The sequence below is a fragment of the Bombus huntii genome, chromosome 2, assembly GCF_024542735.1.
Source record: "Bombus huntii isolate Logan2020A chromosome 2, iyBomHunt1.1, whole genome shotgun sequence".
NCBI classification, from domain to species: Eukaryota; Metazoa; Arthropoda; class Insecta; order Hymenoptera; family Apidae; genus Bombus; species Bombus huntii.
Window position 1 is genome coordinate 10,865,454 of NC_066239.1, and position 22,471 is coordinate 10,887,924.

The following is a 22,471-nucleotide window of genomic DNA, read 5'->3' on the forward strand; positions in this document are numbered from 1 at the left end:
AGCTTGACAATACCTATATTACTAAAATCTATTTTCAAGAAGTGCATACATAATTGACAAAGTGCAATAGTTGACAAACAGAAGATTAAAATTTGTTTACTTTTACACTAGACATTTATGACATTGATAACGGTGCAACATCTGTACCGTCTGTTACATCCTAAGATAAATACATTATATTTTTTTATTGCTCTTGTCGAAATCATAATTCTGTCTGAAAAAAGAAACGTTGAAGCTATAGCATTTAGTTTAATATATCTCCATTTTTGTCTTGTATCTTTTGTTCGTCTTTGAGGCAACCAATTGTATATTACCGGGAGCATGCAGACTGTTAACGTTGCAAAGCTATTGTGAAAAACACCATGAACGCATGAAGACAAACACTGTTTTCGAGGTTAAACTCCGGAAAACTGAAAGGTTTTTTGACCGTTATGTTGCTACCTGAATATTGGTACAAAATAAATAAACATACGTAATCTGTACCGTAGTAACTACATATAGCAATAAGCCAATTGTCTTACTGGCTTAACTCTAGCAGAAAAACTAAGTACATTCAATATCTTTTATTAATTCAAATATCATATACTGACTCTATCAGACCTGTAAACCAAGGAACATTTCAGTACTACAAATATGAAAATATTTATACCTCAGCTATTAGAAAGGTTGGTTTTATTACTTTTCAAAATGCTTCTCCGACATATTTATAATGCTTAAAATTGCAAAATATAAGTGAAAGCGATAATCTTTCGTTCATTATAATAGAACAATTTCCAAATCCGACACGAGAGAGTAATTTTATGATTCTATATCGACAGTCTTCTTATTTGATTTAGATTTAACGATTAAACTAATGATACACGTTACGAAACATTGTGCATCAGTCATTTACTTTCGAAGGTTTTTAAAAACCTTGAAACGGTTAAAAAATTTTACCACGGTACTGGAGACCTTAAAGAAACAATAGAAAATAAATAGCTCCCAATTCCGACTCACCAGGCCTCATTCTTCAACTCCATGCTCTAATTCCACAGGAAAATCTACTCTGTGGACTGCTTTTCCACCTTCCAAATAATCGTAAGCCCGTGAGCGACGGTACACTTTTATGCGTGCCTGGATTTCACGTAATTTTGGGTTTCTCCGAAAAGTAAATGGTATCGCATTTCTTGGGGCGCTGCATCGGATTGGCGCATTGTCAACGGTGGGCCACCTAAGGACCGAGGGTGCCACCAGTCCACGATCCCTTTCATCTCTCTTTCTTCCTGACAGCACGCGCGCTTTGCCCCTATAAAGGAGCGTTTTTTTTTACCAAAAAGACAAAAAACAAGGAGGCTGGCCGATGGAATAGCGGAAGAGGGGCTACATCAGCGTCTCCTTCTGCCCTCTTCTCACTCAGTTCATCGTGTGTGCTTTTAGTAGGACGCGTGGCGTGCACACGACGTCATTATTTCACGTCTTTCTCTAATGCTTCTCTGCCCCCAGTACACCGATGGAAAATTTATGGTGAACTAGTTGCGCGTTTCTCGAAAATTTCCTCGTCGAGTTGTCTCCATTAACGTCAGTTCAAAGATCGTCCTCGATCTTTTTAAATATCGCCGGAGGACTTCCATTAACGATGTTTCAACATTGATAGTGGAGAGCTACCGGATCCACCCCCTCCTTTGCAGATTCCTTTTTTTTTTGTACGAAAGTTAGTCGGTTATTATAAATCTTTCAAAGGACATTTTTTAATATCTGCAAATGGATTTTCCATATCTCTTATATACCGTGGTTCGCGAAAGTATTTTAATACTTATAAAATATAATATTTTGAAATGTATTTGATACTGTAATGAAACTCATCTGTCATTCAACATTCAACATAAATCTGAAAATGTGCATAGAAGCTATAAAATATTTAACGAAAGTAAATATTTCGTAGCAATCAGAAAGGTATTTATTATTCATACAGTCGATTATTCATTATATTAGTAAACCTCGATATTCACGGTGCATATTAATTCTTTATTAAATATAGTTCGTTGTAGATATCTCGTAACTTTTACATATATTCTGAGATTGATTTTAAATTCGAACGACGTAATCACAACAGTCGTATCTCGTTACAGTGCTAATGAAATTTTGGAATGTTTTATATAACACACATAATATAAATATACAAGTTTTCTGTAGTCTGTGTTGAAATATTTTCGTGTGCCAGTATATCTATTAAAATATAATTTTCGTTTCCAGCTACATAGCCCAAAGAAGAACAGCAGGGTTAATAGGTATAGAGGACCATGGGACAAGCCATTCAGGGCAATAAACATCCAAAAACTTCACCAATTTCGTTCTTTTGTTCCTTTTTGTTCTCTTCGTGGCATCGTTTGCATGGAAATCGAACTTAATGCCCGGAGATGGAAGTCACGCCCGAAGGAGATCGCCGTTTCGTGCGATGTTCGAAATAGCGGCGTTGATCGTTTTTTTCATTGTTCCTGAGCCATATGTCGGGAATAAAGCCGACTTCCGTAAAACGGGAAGTCATTTAAATTTAGGCTGTTTACGGAATTTAAGAGGCGAACCGAAACAGAGGGTGGAGAGGGTGACGCTGCTCTCCGACTAATATATTCCAATTTTACGTTCATTTCGAGCTTCTACGAATTCTCTGGATCCGTGTATTTTTAGTTACTTGCACGAAACTGTTTGACTTCCAAAACTAAACAAAAAGACACTTTTGGTAACACATTCAACAACGTATTGAATTGTCAAATTGCTCTCCCGCAAGAAATAGAATGTATTTTGCTCCTCTATAATCGTCATATATATTAAACGGATTTTTATTGCACTTATGGGATCTTTAACTGTGCAAAAATTCGCAGAAACAGGCATAATACACAAGTATTTAATAAATACAGCAAATCCCTGTCTGGGTCCTAATCTTTCTATTATTTTCGTAAAAGTATGTATTTACGTGTATATTTGTACAGTCCAATAATAAATATATAAAATATCTCTGTTCTTACCCATTATGATTGAAGAAAATAAAAACGTAAATATATATGAACATGGCAAGACTAAAAGGAGAAAAAAAGAAGAGAAGAGAGAAAGAAATATATGGTATATGTTCGATCGAAATAGTTTCATTTACTGATGACCGGATACTTCCGGAAGTGCGTTTCGAGTGGACGATGGAGAAGTGGCGGATTCGAATTCGAAGGACCGCACGGGGAGCCGAGCAATATATTTTCGAAACTCGTTTTCCAGCTAGCGGGAGAAAAAAAAGGACAATGAGCTGCTCCGGTGAGGCCCGGTTTCGAGTCCTAATTATACAGCACACGCCAAATAAATGGGCATCGTTCCTCGAAAGCACCGTTGCCTCTCGGCAGTCGAATGCTCTTCGGCTTCTCGTAGCACATCTAATGATAAGTAGAAGACCATATGGCGAATCCTTTTGCCACCAGTCAAAATCGCCAGGCACCAAGTTGCACGACCTTCGGACAAACTCTTCGCGTCACGAACCGATCCTGATATTATACACCGTGGTTATAGGGTAATTTGAGTCATCTAAACTTCGACATTGTAACATCCAGTTACGAACAAACAAACTTGTCGTACATCTTGAGACGCGATTATTTTTCAACTTAATTAAGAATAGGAAAATATCGTTCTCTTTAGGTCCAGCGAGAGGAAAAATCAATAATGAGAAAACGATTCGTATAATTCCTCCGAAGGTTTATTCGACTCTGCGAGGAAGTATCATATAAAAATTAGGAAAATAAACAACGAAATAACCAGCAGAAATAAAGTATGCATCTTATCGAAGTATAATAATTACAACTGAGAAAGTATCGTCGAACAAACTTCATTCCTTCGTATCCTCGATCTAATGAACTAAACTTCAGCGAAGAAAGTAGATCTTGACTAATTCGCTTAATCGTACCGTCAATAACGAATTTTTAACCCAATTAAATAGTAGTCGATATTTAAAAAATGTCCAGGAGAAATGTAAAAAAATTCCAGATTTGAAAATATTCTTTTGGATATCGAGAAATCGGATTCAAAGCGTCGTTTCACAAGAACCGATAATCAAATCCAAAACATCGTTTCACGAGATCTGATGGCTCGAACGCGAACGCTCTCAGGAAATTAGGTTCGAACGGTTGCTGTCCGTTTCACGAGTTTAAAGAGAAGCGCGCGGTTTCCACTTACGTAGAAAATTCATCCGATAAAATCAGAGAAACGCTTGGTTACCGCAGTCCACCATTGGTTTTCACCTGCTTTCCTATCTTTACCGCTGTATTAGTTTATATACGTGTGTGCATTTATCGCCTGTCATCTTAGTCTGCTAATGCCTACGGAGAATCCACCTTTCTAAGTGACAGGTGCCACATTCTGGACAGAATCGTTTCGGTTATGCTCGAAAATAGCACCACACCGGTAATAAGCTTTAATTTCGTTTACAATACATAACGAACAGTGAATACATAACGGATATCCTTCAAATCGGACATATTCGGACATGTTTGCGAACCGATATCGAAGAACCAATGGAAACTATTGAATACGATTCGAAATTAACGAAGATTATTATTGGCTTCACTTTTAATCGAAATTTTTCCATTTTCCATCTGTGTCAATTTATTCTTACTATCAAAATATTTAATCGTGAAATTTGTATTCTTGAAACATATTGCCTTTTAAAGTTTCTGCCCTTTAAAATATTACCATTCATCCGAATTAAATGTTGCTTCCTGAGAGAAAATATTGTACGAGTAATAAACGCTTTCATTCTGAGAAAAGCATAGGTAAAGTTAAACTTCGATAAGAAAAATCTGCATCTATTCAAGTACACATAAAAACATCTAAATTCATCAAAAAATTGTCTAAACACAAACCTCATATCCTCCTGTTACTCGCTTCGTTCTATAAAAAAACTATATTTGTTCTGCTAGATCTTTAAAACAATCAAACAATTCTCGATCAATTTTCCTCATAGAAATCTAATTGAAAAGCAATAATTCTTATCGCGGTAACCAAACAAACATCCCCTATAGGTATCTGTCTTCCGTTCGAAACTTCACCCATCGTCTCTCTAGCGGTTCGATCGCTGTCCGATCGAATTCACCGCACGAATCAACGGAAAGAGACTCGAAAAGCTGGGGAATCACCAGAGACATCGTAAAGACTTGTATTTTAAAGACATCCCGGGCGCGTTACAACGCAGTTTGGCCACGCAATCACGTAGCTGTGGGAAACGCCGGTAGCTTCCACAAAGTTCCGCGTAAAAGTAAGCTCGGCCCTCGTAAAAAGGAGGATTCGAACATGAAACGATCCAAGGGGTTGGCCGCTTAGGTGACACCACCGTGCCAAGGGTTGTCAAACCCCTCGAGATCCACCCCCGTGAAAGTAACCCCTGCAGCCTGCAACCCAGTATGCTTCGATGTTCCTCCGCTGGCTCCGTGCAAGGAGACCCCTATAAGAATCGGACCGAATGGACCTACGCGTTTCTTTATCGCGTTACAGTAACCGAATTTCACAAGATGGCAACGCCGAACCCGTGTCCAACGTTGGACGCCGTCTTTTCCATGTAGAATTTCATTTTTCGATAATGTTCTTGCATGGTCCCCCCCTTTTTTTTTGGTGGTCCCCCTTCAGGAGATTGAGCGTTGGAATATCGAAAGTGGATTTTAGGACTTGATTCCGCTAATGAGAAGAGATTCGTTGATCGTGATTTTTATAGAAGTTGATTGCTCAAAAATGTATATTCAGCGTTGCCCTGTGGAATTTTAATCTTCGATAACTTTTATCGCGTGACCTTTCATTCGATGGTTAGTTTGCTAAGGAAAGATCGACCAAAATATTAAAAGCCAATTTTAGATGTATTTCTATTGAATTTGTGAAGAGGATTTTTGAAACGTCTTAGCAAAGTTGTACTTTCGTGTTGGATAAGTATATTTTTAGAAATTTGCAAGCGTAGAAGAGAGGAATGTAAAATAAGATTCATCTCTATCTATATAAATCCTTTATGTATTTGTAAAAGTGATACACAATAAGCTTGATATATTGAATTAGAGAAATAACTGAGAAACAATTCGGTAAGAAATAGAGAACTATTTTTAGTATAGCAGAATAACGTGAATAGTACCGTAAATTTACAATATAATCTCAATTTTCAGAGATCCAATCGAGTATCCAAAAATTCCTTGAAGGAGCTCTCGGTTTCTCTTCGTTACTCCATTAATCGATACGATACCGCACTTTACAACCTCCTTTTGTTTCAAACAGGCCGACAAGACCTGGTTACCTTTTTTCCCTTTGCTTCACAATTAACGGTACAAACAGCTTCGAGTACGTTTTACCAGCACAAAAAAGAAAAAAACAAAAGGAAGAGAGAAAAAAGAGAAGGAAAGGGAAATATGCAAACAGAGAGACGTGACACTGCGGAGAAGACTATCGAGTTCGACGCGTTGCTTAAAAGGTTATCTCGTCCTTTGTGAATTAGATTTTGTGGACTGCGCGAGACTGAAAAACTCTGAGGCCGCTTTCATCGCAGAAGAGCCGATATCGTGAGCATTAAACAGATTCCATGGTATCAAAGAAAGGGAGAGAGACAGAGAGAGAGAGAAAAAGAAAGAGAAAGGGAGTGGTAAAAGGGTGTTATTAGGCTGGAGGGAACTGGTCAAAGGGAATGCAAAAGAACGAGAGAGGAGAAGAGAAGAACGTTCGCCCAGAGCATATTCCGGAACAAAGAGTGGCTGAGTCTCTGAAATATGCATCGACTTACCAGTCTGAAGGATATTCCAACGGAACCAACCCTCCCGCGAGAATATATACGAAAAGCACGATCGGAGGAGCCTCATATTTCCTGATTTAGGGTGAATTTAACTCTACCGAATCGCGAGAGGTTGCATTCCATCCGGAAGAAAACTGCGTACACCAGATATCCGAGGTAAGACTTTACGCGTCTATCAGTCCCTATAAATGATCCATATTGCGTGCTTGGATCAGAGAAACTTGTAATTTATCGTTATTTCGCCATGCTTGATCGCGCCTCTGTATCCGCAAATTTTCCCATTCCATGGTATATCTCTTTTATAAAAGTGTCTCTTAAATTTATATTGGGTTTTATAAATGCAAAATATTATATATCGGGAAAATAAAGGAGACTATCGGGTTTAATCGAACTTATTGATATTACGAAACAACAGATGCAGAAACAATGGATCTTTGTTTTTGTTTTATCGTAGATCCGTTTCCCAGAGTTTTCTAAAACTATCGTAACCTCCGCGACATTCTCGAAAAACACGGTCAGATATTGATTGTCGGAATTAATCGCGACCCGTGCCATCTTAGAATATCTACGTATATGAACACTTCAGGAGCCACATTCGTACGGCAAACATTACTTTTCTCAATTTCTCCTAGAATTTGCTATCCTCTGTGTCATCTGCTTGCGATCTCTCATACATGCGAATCATTCGTTTCTACGGTATCGCGCACCGACCGTATACTCTAAAGAAAATGTAACGAAATTAAAAAGTGTATATTAATATTTGATTGTTTGTTGACGAATAAAATATCCGAAGACCAATATAATTCTCATAGGAATCTACGTATTCGACTCTGCCAACTTAATCATACCCTGTACATCTACCGTAACCGTAGCCTAAGCGGGTACTTCCGCGATTTCTTCGTCAGTTAGTTCGCGTCCTTATCGCGCAGGCAATGGGAAAGGCTGAGGATGCCTCGGAATCAAGGAGGGATAATTCGGAGCAGCGGACGTTCCACGGACGAACGGACCAACGGACTGACGAACGGACGTAGAAACGAACGGACGGGGTAGAGAGTTGCTATAGAAACACTAATTCCGTCTCTGTCGTGCCAGCGGGCCGCGCTTGGCGATCCCTGCAGCCGAGGGAAGAAAAAATAGCGAGGGTGAAAAACCTGGGGGTGACTCAAATAAAAAAACGGATCAATATTAACTCTTTTTTCAGGGGCGGATGGCCCACCGGGTGGGGATGCCTCGGTTTTTACCCCTCTCTGTACCGCTCTTTTTTTTTCCTAACCTTTTCGCGCTCTATACCTCTCTCTCTCTCCTCTCTCTCTCTCTCTCTCTGGGTTACCACATCGCTCTCCCTTGCTCTTGTTACACATTTTCGACCCTTTTTTTTTTCACCCTTCCAATGGGCCTTCGTAGGTCCTCTTCGTCCCGCCAACGACACGCACCGCTTCCTTATTCCTCCGCAGGTCGAACAGCACGAATACGAAATTAGCGAGCACGAACATCCTTCTCTTCCATTTTCTTCCACTTTCTTCCGATACGACTTCGATATGCTTGTTATGCTCTGGATGGTTATCAGGTTATCCGTTGAGAGCAGAATGTCGTTGATGAAAAATTTGATTTTTACGTTCCACGTTGCGAGCTTAAAGGTTTCCAGGCAATTTCATTTCGTTGATTCGTTGTTTTATAAGAGGATTCCTTGGAAATTTGTACGCGAAAGCTGCGATTGATAGGCGTTTCTCGAGAATTGATTATATGCGTTTTTAAGTACAGCTATCGCACTGCAAATTGGTTTCTCTTTGGTAGAAAGTTGGGTTAACAGTAAAGTAATTTCTCTAAATATTGGAAAACGGAAGAGATATTTTAATGTGAGCGCAGAGTGAAAAATGCGATCGTATAGAATGATATGTTTATATATGTGCATCGAGCAACACGTATTTAAGCGGTAAAGGATAGCGATTTAATAGTGTGCCGCAGTCCAAAATACTCGATAAAGATTGATGTATTGCCTGGTATCCCGATGTTCCGCCAACGAGGGATTCGCGCACAAAGAACCTATCAATATACCAAATAGCGAAATACAATTTGTTCCTCGTTTCTTAAATATAACGACACGTGTCTCTGCTACAACCAATTCGAATGATTAATCCACGAATTTAATAATCTTATGAATTACCAAATGTAAGGAGAATTTTTCGAGTACTTTAAATTATTTAATCAGAGACTTGTTAAAATGATATGCACTTTGTATGCATACGCTTGAAAAATTCAAGCCACTCTTCCTGCATCAAGAAACCTAAACGTCAAACAGAATAGTCGTAAATTCACGTTCATATGAAACGTCTTCAACACCGAAACCTTCAAAGTTTCTCTTACGTTGAAATATCTTGTTTCAAAAATTTCTGCAATTGAGGAACTTTCTGCAAAAGTGGCTCACAAAACAAAATGAATTTCAAATAAATTGTGTAGATTCCGTTACGTTTAGTTACAGTAATCTTTTAATGTTAGCTATTTACGAAATGACCGAAAACCTCATAACGATTCAGCTACTTGACAAGAAAAGGATCTAAATGGCTTTCTTACAGAAAGCTTCTGTGAGGAAGCCATTATAATTTAAATCCTATCAAAGCGTTAAGCATAAGAAGTAAACAGAAAAATCCACGTGACGAAGTGGAAACACCCTCCACGCACATTCATCATCCTGTAACGCAGCATCAGCCTTAAAAAAAGAAAAAAATGAGAGCAGAACGGTGGCCGAGTTTCTTGAAGTCAGTGAATGCGTCCTTGACTTCCGCGGCCGACCCTCTGCAACCCTTCTTTGCATTCAGTGGCCTCGAAAAGCGTACCCTTTCACCCTGCGCGCGCCCTCGCCTCTATGACCAAAAGAGCCCCAAACAAACAGGCATTTCCATGGTTACGCGCAATTACCAGGGTTGACCAACGACTAACTACCCGGCCTTTGAGTTTCCACCTTGAAGAACGAGCACCGCTAAGCAAATCGGTCAGGGGTCTCGAAATCGAACGCGAACGCGCTACGCGGCAGAAACGGGAGACCGAGAGAGCCAATATGCAGTAAATTCGCGCGATCACGCGTGGCCTAGTTTTGATCTATTTCCTTGCCGGTTCCCTACGAGCATCCTTTTTATGGATTACACTTATGGGGGAGGAGGGAAAGGGGTACCGCAGCTCCTCGCCTCGCCTCGTTGATATAACCGAACAGAATGCGAATTTTCACCACTATTGCTGTTCGTCGTCTTGGAATTTATTTGAGGATAGAATGTTCTTGGAGAAAAAAAAAGGAACAGGTGGATTTCGAAAGGACGATATGAATGAGACGCGCGGATGTAATTGCTTGTTAGAGGTTATGGGTTTGGTATATCGGCAAACAATTGTTGTGATTTCGAGCAGAATAGCGTGACCTGGATTAATAGTTTTATAATAATTGACAAGGGTATAGAGATTTTTGTGTACAATTGCTGTATGAATTGGTATCGGTAAACGGAAGCTGCATTGGTGGTTTTATAATTATCGCGCGTAATTGAGATGCAGGGTATAATAGTGCGATAAAGGTACGTTGAACTATCGAAGCATTGATTCGAGGGAAATTTTTGTTCCCGGGGGACGGAGTTACGGTTTTACTTCAAAATTGTCTTTCTTCTCGTGTCATAATTAGTTTAGCGAATTGAGGTTCTACCATACTTTTATTGGAATACTGAAACATTGCTATATCTACTTGCCTTTTATAATACAATATCGGTATAGTTATAGTGATTTGTACGATACACATACAATAAACTTACATTAGATGCAGATTACCAATAAGTGGACGTAAAGGATTCTAGACAGTTCGAGTATTAAATACAGTAGAATATGCCACAGCGAACAGTTTTTATTAATAAAAGCCAGATGCTATAACGATCACCGTTTATTCCTTTCATGTGTGTTAGAGTGTGTACGCCTTTTATTAAGGAAAGTTTGCTCGAGGTTTAACACGTATATATTGCATAAAAGTTAGGTAAATTAACTTGGTATTATTTTTGCGTTACTTTGTGCCATGTGTTATACTTTACAACCTCAAATTGAATAAACTATTGCGTTCAAGTAGAACGATCCTGATTAATTTGCAGAATACAGGTCATTGTTTTTCTCATTCGACATTGGCATGGTTTCGAAGCCACAGGCCGTGAACAAAGGACATGAGGCCGGTTTTAAAAACAACAACAACCTTCAATTGGTTAACGCGTATCCATCTATAAAGGGGTGATGCTCACTTTACAATATTTCCCTTTGAAACTCTGCAACTTCAATCTCAAACACTCACCCCGTTAATAATTTCAACAACATATTTAAAATATCTAATATATTAAGAATATTAAACACATCGCGTTAAAAACAAGTAATTATATCTATAACTAAAAAAAAATTATACCAACCATTTGAAAATAAGAGAAAGAATATTAAATGTAGCGTGTTCTTCGATGAAATACTATGTCATTGTTAAAATAAGATTACAAGGGAAGAACGTATGAAATATTGAAATAAAAAGGAAACGTCGCGAGCAGAAATTCCTTGTAGCTCTCGCTGTGAGGAGATTGATTTCAAAACGGTTGTTGACCTTGGACTTGAACACATTTGTGCATGTCGATGGAATTGATGCCATTGATTTTTTTTCTACGGGACTACTACAGCTATGAGTCTGTAAAGCGAACGAATATTCCTGATCCTCCCCACTATATATTCACTATACATATATTCACTGTATGTACATTCGATTTTTCGTCCATATAATAAAAAGTTTACGTTGAAATAGGTAGATTCAGTCTGTAGTTTATTTAATCGGACATTAATTAAAACTTCACTCTATTAAATGGAGTTTTCGTAGGTACTCGAGATTCATAAAATGTAAAAAAAAAACAGCGACGTGCTAATCTAAAACGATTCACGTTTCGAGTGACAACAAATATTTATAAACACTGTAATGATATTAAAGAATTATGAAAAACAGATATTATAAAAATAAGACACTTTTCTCAGTCTTTTGTAATCGATGCAGCATTCCAAAAAAATTAAAAGAATAAAATTCCGCAATCGTCGAAAATTTCCAATCTTCCTAAAGATTAGACGAGTGAAATGTCACAATCGTCGCAAGTATTACATTTTTCAGAGATTAAAAGAATAGAACTCCGCGATCCTTCAATTTTCAAACTTTCAGAAAGCAAAAAGAGAAAAATAATATTCTACAACGGTTGGAAAATTCGAGTTTGCCGAAGAATTAAAGGAATAAAATTCTGCGGTCGATGCACGCCAAAGATTAAAGATCGTTTGCATCCGAAAGATTAAAAGAACAAAATCGCATAAGCGTAGCTTTCAAACTTTTCCAAAGATTAAAAGAATCGAATTCCGCGATCCTTGCAAACTTCAAATTTTCCACAGTCACGGATCACAGAAGTTTTCTTTCCTTTTAAATAAATGCTCGCTACGTGTGATTTGCAAGTGATCGGTGGTCGGACACACCCTTCCCGCGTCTTCTCTTCTCTACAGCGTATCTCGAAGGCCCGCTATGAATTCCTCACAATGGAACGCTTGTATAGCGGATATTTTATCGTTTATGGGTGGGTACCATGGTGTACCAAGGCTGATTTACATAATAGTGTCCGATACCGAAGCATACGACTTACACGAACACCTATACGTAACCGCGACTCATCGTGATTTATGCGCGAACACATTCCTACATTTCGTAACAGCCAGCAATTTCTTGTATTTCGCCGTTCTTCTTACGAAACACAAACCAATCATTTTGTGGTGGGACGTGATTAATCGAAGAACGGATAGAGTCGATCGTTATTCCGGTATAATTAATCGTATGCAAATCATTTAAGCGAATCAAGGGCGTGATTTATTCGTGACGCGCGACGAGCAGATGTAACTTGATTCGACGCTGCCTCTCACGCCCAATGATTCCGAGATTAATTCAACGAACATGAACGAGCGAATAGGTGGCCTCGTTTAAATATCACCACCCTTAACAGCATCATAAATTAGATAAACTCGGTGCAGCTGGTGACTGATTCCACAGTTCGATCGCATAGTATTCGATTTCACTGGTCAGTAGAACAGTGAGGATTTTAACAGACGCGAAGTTAGTTCTCAGTATTTTGGATATAGGTGAAATGTATGAGAAATAGGCGCCTAAATTTTAATGATGGATCGTATAGTCATAAATACAATTGAGAATGCTTCCTTTTCTTGGATATGCACAAATACCTTTTCGAGTACTTTTTAAACTAAATTCTCTCATTTAAATTTATCAAGCTAAGAGCAGTAACATGTTCGAATATATCGTTATTTTTAACTTTTCAAACAAATCCAATAACTTGAAATGAATTAAATTTGACCCAAAAATCATTAAACCTTCAAATAGCTACAGTTTCCGAAACAAATCTCATCCCTGTTACCTGATCGATCCCTATTCTTAAATGGTCCACTCGTTCAACCTATTTCCCTTAAACCATCCCCCGGTTCCCAAGGAACTTTGATTACAATTCTTCCGCGAATGATTCAACATCAACGACATCCAACGACCATGGACCTATCGTCGAAGAGGGGTTAGACAAGAGAAGAAACAACGAAGGGAAGAAAGACGATGCGAGGATACGCCGGAGTAGAAGCGAGAAAGAAAGAAGAGGAGACGCAAGACGAAGGTATCGCGGCACGAGTGTCTCGTGGCTGTAATTGCTGCTCCCGAATTAAATAAAAAAAGGAAGAAAGCGGAAAAAGAGGAAAAGAAGGAGAAAATAAGACGAGGTCGAGGAGAAAAGAAAAAGCCGCTGAAACGAGCCTGCGACTCGGCCCCTCCTGGTCTCTACTCTTCCTACTCCGGCCGATGAAGGGTCGGAGTCGTCGCTGGTGCTCCGGCATATCATTACCCTCACTCTAACCAACGATCCTCCCCTTACCCTTCGTACCACTTACCATTACTCTTTCTCTCTCTCTCTCTCTTTCTCTTTCTTCTTCTCGCTATATCCAGCTCAGTCTATTCCCGTCTTGCTCGGCTTCTTCTCCAGGGCTCTCTTCACCCTTCCATCTCTTCTCTTGCCGGTAGCAACCCTCGGCACTTCGATTCGCGCGGCCTCCAACCTCCCTCTCCTCGGTTCGTCGGCCCACACCGGGGGCAATATCGCCGCCCCTGCACACTGGATACATTACGGCTGCGTTGCTTAATTACGCAAGATACTTCTTCGAGGGGGGATCGCGCGTGCTACCGTGCCGCTCCCTTCTCTTCTTCACCCTTCTTTCTGCTCTATCCTTGCGCACAAACCACCCACACCCAGCGAACGTCGCATCGTCGATGCTAAGGGACCAGAAGGAGAAGAGCACCACGGGCTACGGTCAAAATATTTCCTCCTCGTTCCTTATTTCTTCGCCTTCTGCGTCCGCTTCAAGGAATCTTCCTCCTTTCACCGAGTAGCTCCAGTTCAGACAAGCAGGATGACAAAAACAGATTCGTAGGTCGAAAGAAGAAGCGAAATTAGTTTGTTAACGCTCGCTACGCAATTCTTCGGACTAAATAAATTTGCGGATCCGCGGCTTGCCAATTATCGTACAGAAGTTTCTACTTTCTGTCGTAACGGGGTTGTGTGGTTTGTGGGGTAAATGAGGGTAAGTGATCTGCTCCTGGATGCCTCGCGGTATACATGTTGGCAGATTAATTAAATGTCCGATAGATGTAGGGTAAATAGTAATTAAAGTGGTTTATAGATACTGGGGTGTTTATTATATCGAAATTTTATTGGTAAAATTATTTGTTATAGCTTCCGCGTGATTAAGCTGAATTATCGAGTTGTTAGATTATTAGTAAATCGAGTTATATGTAGATACAGAAAGTATGTATGTATATTGACACGCCGTTGTATTTTTTCAAAATGTTTTTAATTATTTATACATGCTCGATATTCAATTCGGTTAATAAACGCAAATTCTGATTCTCATTCTTTCAACAGATTTATTCCTTACACTCTGTATTTAAGAATTTTGTTTTTAAATTAAAAACGGGTTGTTATGATAACAAGTAGAATATACAACACATTATAATACTGTCAAATTCTCGTACAATTTTCTCAGCCACTTTTTATTATGTTCCAGTATCATCATTCTAGTGCTCCATTCTTGTTCTTCTACAGAACAAAAGATCTCCTCTGCAGCGTATGATGTTAGACTAAATAATCGACTAGACTATGCAAACAATGATCAAAATATCCAGAAAAATCTATATATATAACCGTGAACAATTTCGTCTCACACCATGTCTTTTCACCCTTGTCGCTGTTCCAAAGACTCGGTAAATGCGCTGGATCGGCGGAAAAAAATTAAAAATTAAAATTACAATTTCCCCTGAACAGTGTCTGCTTGGCGAAGGAAGGCGGAAGGAGGACAGACGGAAATGGAAGAGACAAACGAGAAGGTAGCGAAGAAAGACGAGGCTGAGTGAGGAGGGGGTGAGCCAATGGCGACAGAACAGGGTGAAGAGAGTGCTCGGCATAAGGCATAAAAAATAATGCGCGCGTAAAAAGGCGACGCCCGCTTTTGCGACCAAAAAAGGGTACGGCAGAGGGAAAATATTCACGGTTTAGTAACGGGCCATGAATAATAAACCGAAGGAGTAACACGAGGCGAGCGAGGTCAGATGAGAGCCCATTAGCGGATATCTTGGTAAAAGTGTCCTAGTAGATATAAAAGGTGTTCAATTATAGAACACTTTGTCCGTCTTTGACTTCGATTCACTTTTCCAACGTTTCACGTCTTGATCTACTGTTAAGCTTCCCATTGTCTTCCCAGCTGGCTAAGCGAAACGTTTTCCGATGAAAACTTCCTGTTCTATGATCCGAACTTATAAACACGCGCGAAACGTTGTTTTTCAAATAAAACTTCAACTGCACATACAGTAGCTCCTGGAAATATTCGAATATTCGTAGAAATCTTTAATCTATATATTACGTGTGTTATACAAAGCATTCTGAAATTTCATTAACATTGTAATGAAAGTCGACTATCATGATAATGTTGATAAAGTTTGCTACAAATCTGAAGGTATATATAGAAATTACAAGAAATTTAATACAAGTACTTGTTTGCCATGATTGTCGTGTAGGTTTAATATATATTTTCATATTGGTTTCGAATTTTGATCAATATGATCAATCGTATCTCACTACATAGCTAATGAAATTTCAAAATGTTTTACATAACACAGACAATATACATACAACGTCAAATTTTTCTATGATAATGGTCGATCCACTTTCACAATCCACCGTAAACCGTCGCAGCATAATCATACACATTATACGTCTTTGATTTCTCGCAGGAGGTACAAAGTCAAATATAAATAACACGGCGAAGTTATCTGCAAGAAGCCGGTTCGTTTCCCGTTCCCCGGTAACGCTTCTTTCCTTCTCTGCCTATCAATCCGCTCGGCCATCCTTCCTACTTTCTTTCCTCATCTCTCTTTCCCTTTCTCTTTTCACCCTTCCTCCTACTTATCCTTTCAACTTCTTCAGAGCAGCGAGAAGATGTACGGCTCGATACCCTACGGCCAAGTTGCTCCGCAGCACTCGAGAAGTCCACCCCAAAGATTTGATCAGGAAAAAAAGATACGCGGTCCCGGGTGGGTCGAGGGGCGAAGGGTGGCCCGAGGGACGAGGGGTGGGTCCCCTAGTTCTCGTCCGGAGCAGAGGGTGGCCTCGCGAAGCGCCTGGCCCGCCGCACCCCAAGCGCTATGAAAAAAACTTGGCTACCCCCTAACGATTTTTTTCTTCAACCCCATCTCCACGCACACTAATTACGTTTTTAAGCGAAATTACTTGCGAGACCCGGGCGAACGCGCCGCGACCAGCGCCTGATACTAACGGTTCAGACCTGTCAGGGATATACAGCTCTTAGGGGGGGTGTCAGCGATGCTCGTGCCGTCAGCGGGGTAAAATATCGTAGGGGTGCACGTTTCTTTTTTCTTAATTTTTTTTCTCTACTGACTGAACGAGAATAGAATATATTATAGAAGAAGACTTTGAAGAGGTAACGAAGAGAGAAGCCAAAATGGGGAAGTGGGTTTCCCTTCTTCGTTCGTGGCAGCGGTCTTTCTAAAACACGCGAGGAGGATTACTTTTGATTATAAAATGTTAAATGGCATCGCCGATCTCGTTATTCATCTAAATTTTATTCGTGCCGGCAATTGGCCCCGGAGCAAAGGTCGTGGAAGAATCGGCTGGGTCAGCGGAAAGTGGCAATCACAGCCAGCCTCCTCTTCTGATCCTCTTTATTCCGTCCTGCCACCCCTCGGTGATCATTGCCAGGATTTTCGTTTTTTCTTTTTTTTTTTTTCATTAATTTCATTGGCTTCGTACTGTAGCTGGCACGTGAAAGCCCCCCGCGCCTGTGCCTTTAATTCCTTCCCTTCTCTTTCTTAAACAGGCCAGCTAGCCTTCTAGTTTTTCCATCTATATGATAATTGGAACCGCTGTGTCGTTTGAATTTTGCAACGTGTCAGCGTAACGATGCAACGTGTTTCTGTGTCCCCGGGACAAATTCTTCTCTTTTTTTTCCTCCTTCCGGCAACCCTTCCCAATATCGGTGGTCGATCGAGAGATGCAGCAGTTACGCGCATCTCATGAATAATTTCATCGCCTCTCTGTTTCTCTCTTTTGCTCGCTTTCTCTTTCGCTCTGGGTCGAGTTCTGTGGGTCGATCGGACGTTAGCTCGCGGGGTTTAGGTATAAGGGTGCAACCGGACCTAGGCTCGCTACAAATCCCTATAGATAAAAAGTCTGCACCCACCCTAGCCGCTATCACCCTAGCCGATAGTAGTGACTCACCCACGATCACCCAACCCATTTTTTTCAACCCCTACGTACCACGGATCCGTGGGTCCGCGGCTGGAAGGGATGAATCCTTTCGCCTCGTGCCTGCTCCTTGTACCTTACCGCTTCCGTTGAGAAGGGTTCGTCGAACTTTACGCGAAGGTTCCTCGTCAACTCGTTTATCAATGGAAATAGTAAGTGGTAACGGTAAGAACGACCGCGTTTATAAATAAATTCGTTCGTATTTTTTTAAAGCAGTATCAAAGATCATTGCTTTTATATGAAGACTACAGGTGACAAATATGATGAGCAATTTTAAAATTCAATAATCAACTCCGTGTTATCAAAACTGTTCTTTGAATCGCTTATGGAATTACGTGCACTGGTTCGTGAAGATATCCGGACACTTGCCATAGAAACCTTTTACCTTCACATCGTACGCATTATATAAAACATCTTAAAATTTCATTAGCGCTATAATAAAACACGATCATCGTGATTATATCAAATTTAAAATCAATCGGAAAATGTATATAGGAACTACTAGATATTTATTGTTCGAATACTTTTCCCGCGTATTTTTGCACGCTATTGAACATTCCAGAATTGGTTTTTTATTTAATGGTTTATCTAATGATTTTAAATAAATAAAATTGTATAAATTGATCACCCATTTTCAAGAGACTTATATTTATGCCCAAATGTAACAAGTTATTCGAAATGAAGAAATTAACAAAAATGTACTTGTTATTTTTCATTTATTATGTAATATTCACTGTTTTGAAAGAGATGATCTGTATACTTTTTGGTATTTTCGTTCGCATCATCGTTTTCATAGTAAGCATACAAATTGACAGGACTAGTCAGTGTGAAACATTGCGTCGTTGATCCCCGCGAGGATTGAACGGTGATCGCCGTTTAAAAATTCTATAACGGCAAAGAACCGATCGATGAACGGTATAACGCGTGTGTACGCTAATCTACGCGTGTAGTCCTAACAAAATTTACACACGGCGGCAACAGACACCCTTTAACATCGTTTTTGGAACGCCCCAAGTGTTATGTATCCGTCCACCGCCGTGACACCCTCGCTCAATCGAGTGCGGATCGATTTGACACAAAAAGCCTGATATCCTGTGAAAGCGTACACCTCTCGAAAGCCACCCTGAAATCATTTTCGTGACACTTCATCTCCATAACACGTGTCGACGCGGCTAATCATTTGCTCTACGCTATTTCGATAATCGTCAACGACACTGTGTGCAATTCTATTTTTTCACTAATAAAGATATTCGTGTTTGCCATCATACGCGAAAACCGTAAGAGGAAGAACAATGATAATTTCCAATTTTTTACAGGAAAGTAACTATAACATTCACTACGTTATCAATCAATCTCGTTCACGACCAATCGAGAACATTGCTTTTGCATTAACAAGACGTCTTAGCATCGAAGATTCTTACGATTGTGTTTAATAATTTTCTTTAAAACGAAGCTTAAAAAACACATTAAATAATTGTATGTTCGAATCGAAAACCTTTTGAATCCACATTTATTGAGAAACTATTCTCTAACGACTGTCTAAATATCGAAACACCCTCTACATTACACTTTTTGACGCATTCAACGTTGCTTCCACTCCTTTCCCGTTTACAAGACTCGTAAAACGCGGTACAAAATAAATTTCGGTAAAAGCAGAGTGCCAGAAGCTCGCGGTATGAACATCCTGTCGAGCCAGTACCACCTGAGTCCAAGAATTATGTACGCTTGTGGAAGGACGTTCCAGCTCTAACGCTGAATTTATGTATACGGTCCCATTCTTCTCGAGAAAGTGCCACCTAAGTAACTCCAACTATGGTAAATTATAAAAACCCTGGTATTAGTACTAATGAGAGGACCGTGTGATTCTTTCTCTTAGATATTTTTGTCGAATGAAAACGAAGAATGCATAAACAGGGAACGCGATACCAATGCGTTTCAACGGAAAGCAAAAAAGTAAAGAGTGGAACGTCGAATGAGTTTTGGCATGAATAAACTCGAAAAAATATAAGAAAGTAAGATAACTTACTTACTGTCCGAATACTTTTACGATTTCATTATTTAATTTATTATGTGGCGGATCGGTATCAATAGGACGCAGACAGGTCGAGGCATTAACGCGGCGCAACACCTCCCGGGCGATCCGCTGGTACCAACCACCAACACTAGAGGGCTACGACGACAACGAGTCTGTTTAACTCGCTAGTGGTCGAATATACGAGCGATTGATATAAATACCGCACCTAGCGAGACTCTCTCTACGTCTAAGGCAGGGACTACCGGGCATAGCCTTACTGACGAGTCCACCGGTAGTCCCGGGACGAAACGCACGACTCTCTTCCCATCCGCCACAATTATTTAGTCCATTATTTAATTCTGCCATTATTTAATTCACCGCTTACTAAGTAGAAAAATGTGTACGTTGAATAAATAAAATTAATGTTTCGACCAACTAGAACAAGTGTTCTAACATATTAGAAAATTAATATTAATATTATAATATTATTATAAGGTAGTAATCTCTCAATCGCCGTGGTGTCCAAATATTAACGAAGATCACCGTATTTCTTGCATCTCTCATAATTTATCTCCTAAATAAATCCAAGCCGTTATAAAGAATTGAAACGCAAAATATTCAAACGAACGAACGAACCTTTTGCTCTAAAGAGTCTTCGATAAATCTTAAAATTCTCCTTCCTGCCGAACAATTTTCCTTCGATCTCGTTTAATAGCGACTGAAACATCTGAGAATCGCGTGGATGAAACGAGAAACAGGTTTCGCGAGTGCAGAGGAACGCGACGAAGGGAAAGAACGTAGAACTGGAAATCCGGTGCAAGAACTGATTACAAATTTATAAAGAGATATATCTCGCGATGCGTGTCCCGGGAAGGGAGGGGTCCGCTGCCCTTTGGATTCACCTTTGACCTCTCACCCTACCCCGCTCGAAGTGTTCGTGAACGAAGACGAGTCGTCGAACGGAGGCCTGTGCAACGAAGAGAAGACGAGATTCGCTCGTGGACCGGCGAGGAAGGAATGGAAAAGAGCGAAAGAGGCGAAGGGGATGGGCTGATTGAAGCAGGCATGATGTTTAATTCAAAGAAACTGAAGACACGCCCCGCTAACTACGGAGCAAGCCGCGCCATCAACCCCGAAGAAGACTGGACCAAGTAGAAGGAAGAAAAAGGAGTTTGGAGAAAGAAGAAGAAAAGAAAGAGGAAAGACGCTGTGATCCTCTTTGCCCTCCTTAAATCTCTCTGGTAATTGCTTCCTTTCAACGAAGCATGACTTTACGCGTGGCAGTGCAACCTCGAAGACGCTATCGGCCTATCAGAAACCACGAAACGAACGAGACGAGACTCAGTCGAAAGTCAAACGACGTCAAATTTGAATTTCAAAGTTGCTCGTGTGCTCGAAGACAGATATAGGTATGTTGTATGTATATCGACGATCGATGGGAAAGTGGTGGATTCGATGAAAACAGAAGATAAAAACAGTTTTTATATCTTCAGTTTCTAAGGTGTTGATAAGGTTTACAGATTCAGCGATTCCGCCATCGCTACGAGCGCCTACCATTTTGTCTCGGGTGCAGCAATTACCGAGGTTGCATTGCAGACTTTCCTGTGCGCATGCCTTTCAGGGCGAAAGGGTTAAAGTCTGCCCACCCTTTGCTCGAAGGCTGGTCTTCGAGATCTGTAATTTCTTCCTACCGTATTTCTCCCTTAGAGAATTATCGTTTCTTTCTTTGCCTACTTTCTGTTTGGTATGAATTTTGGTAGGAATTTTGCATTTTTGAAACTTTGTTTCAGGGTTGTTTAAACCTTCGCTTTAATTTATTTCACGACGATACTGTTGCGCGCATAGAAACTCTTTCGTCCCACATCGGTTATTCGTTCATTTTTATTAGATCGTCTAACAGCTTCCCAACGAGTTTGTAAAAAGTAAATTAAAAATTAATTATTATTGCTACCAAAATCGATATCGACAGCATTGATAGAAGAGGCATGAAAATACAAAATATTGTTTCGCGAGAATTTAGATTAAATATAGTCGCTATATACGAAAGACGCTCATTTTTAATCTCATTTAATGCATCCCAACCAAAATTATTAATAAAAGTCTCGACCAACGAAACACTGGGAAACTGCAAGAAAAAAAAGTACGCGAACCTTTCGTGATTAATCGGATAACGGTACTCGCAGCAACGCCTCGTCAAGTCTAAAAATAAAAATAAATAAGTATCTCGAAGGGTTGAGCGGATTATAGGCGGCGAGAAAGCGCGTTACGTTCATTTGCAACCGCTCTTACTTTTCATCAAGCCTGACATTTTTTCCTTCTGTCTTTTTTTCGCTCTCATTTAATTCAAGCCAATCTTCACCCTCCGCCACCTTTCTTTCTGGTTACTTCTCCCCCTCTTTTTTCCATCCTTACTATCGCGGACTACGGCAAAAACTGACCCCTAAAACGTAGCCTAACTGCGAGTCGACACGTGGGTCAGGTCAAAGCATAGGCGCGTGCGTTTTGTTTCATTAAAAACACGCGGGCAGAAAAAAAGCACGTGAAAAACTTAGCCGAGACAATGCACGAACGCAGCTGGTTAAACGCGGAAGGGTTACCGATTAACATAAAAGGGTACCATTACACGACGCGAGACGCAATCGGATTCGAGGTGAACTCGTCTAACAAGCTGTATTTATGCGCTGTTTTTACGCTGGAAAAACACACACTGGCACGACGTGACCCTCACCCATGAGATCGGATACAGACGATCAAGTAGCGTCTATAGCTGCTTAAAGCAATTCTGGAGTAATTATGGTG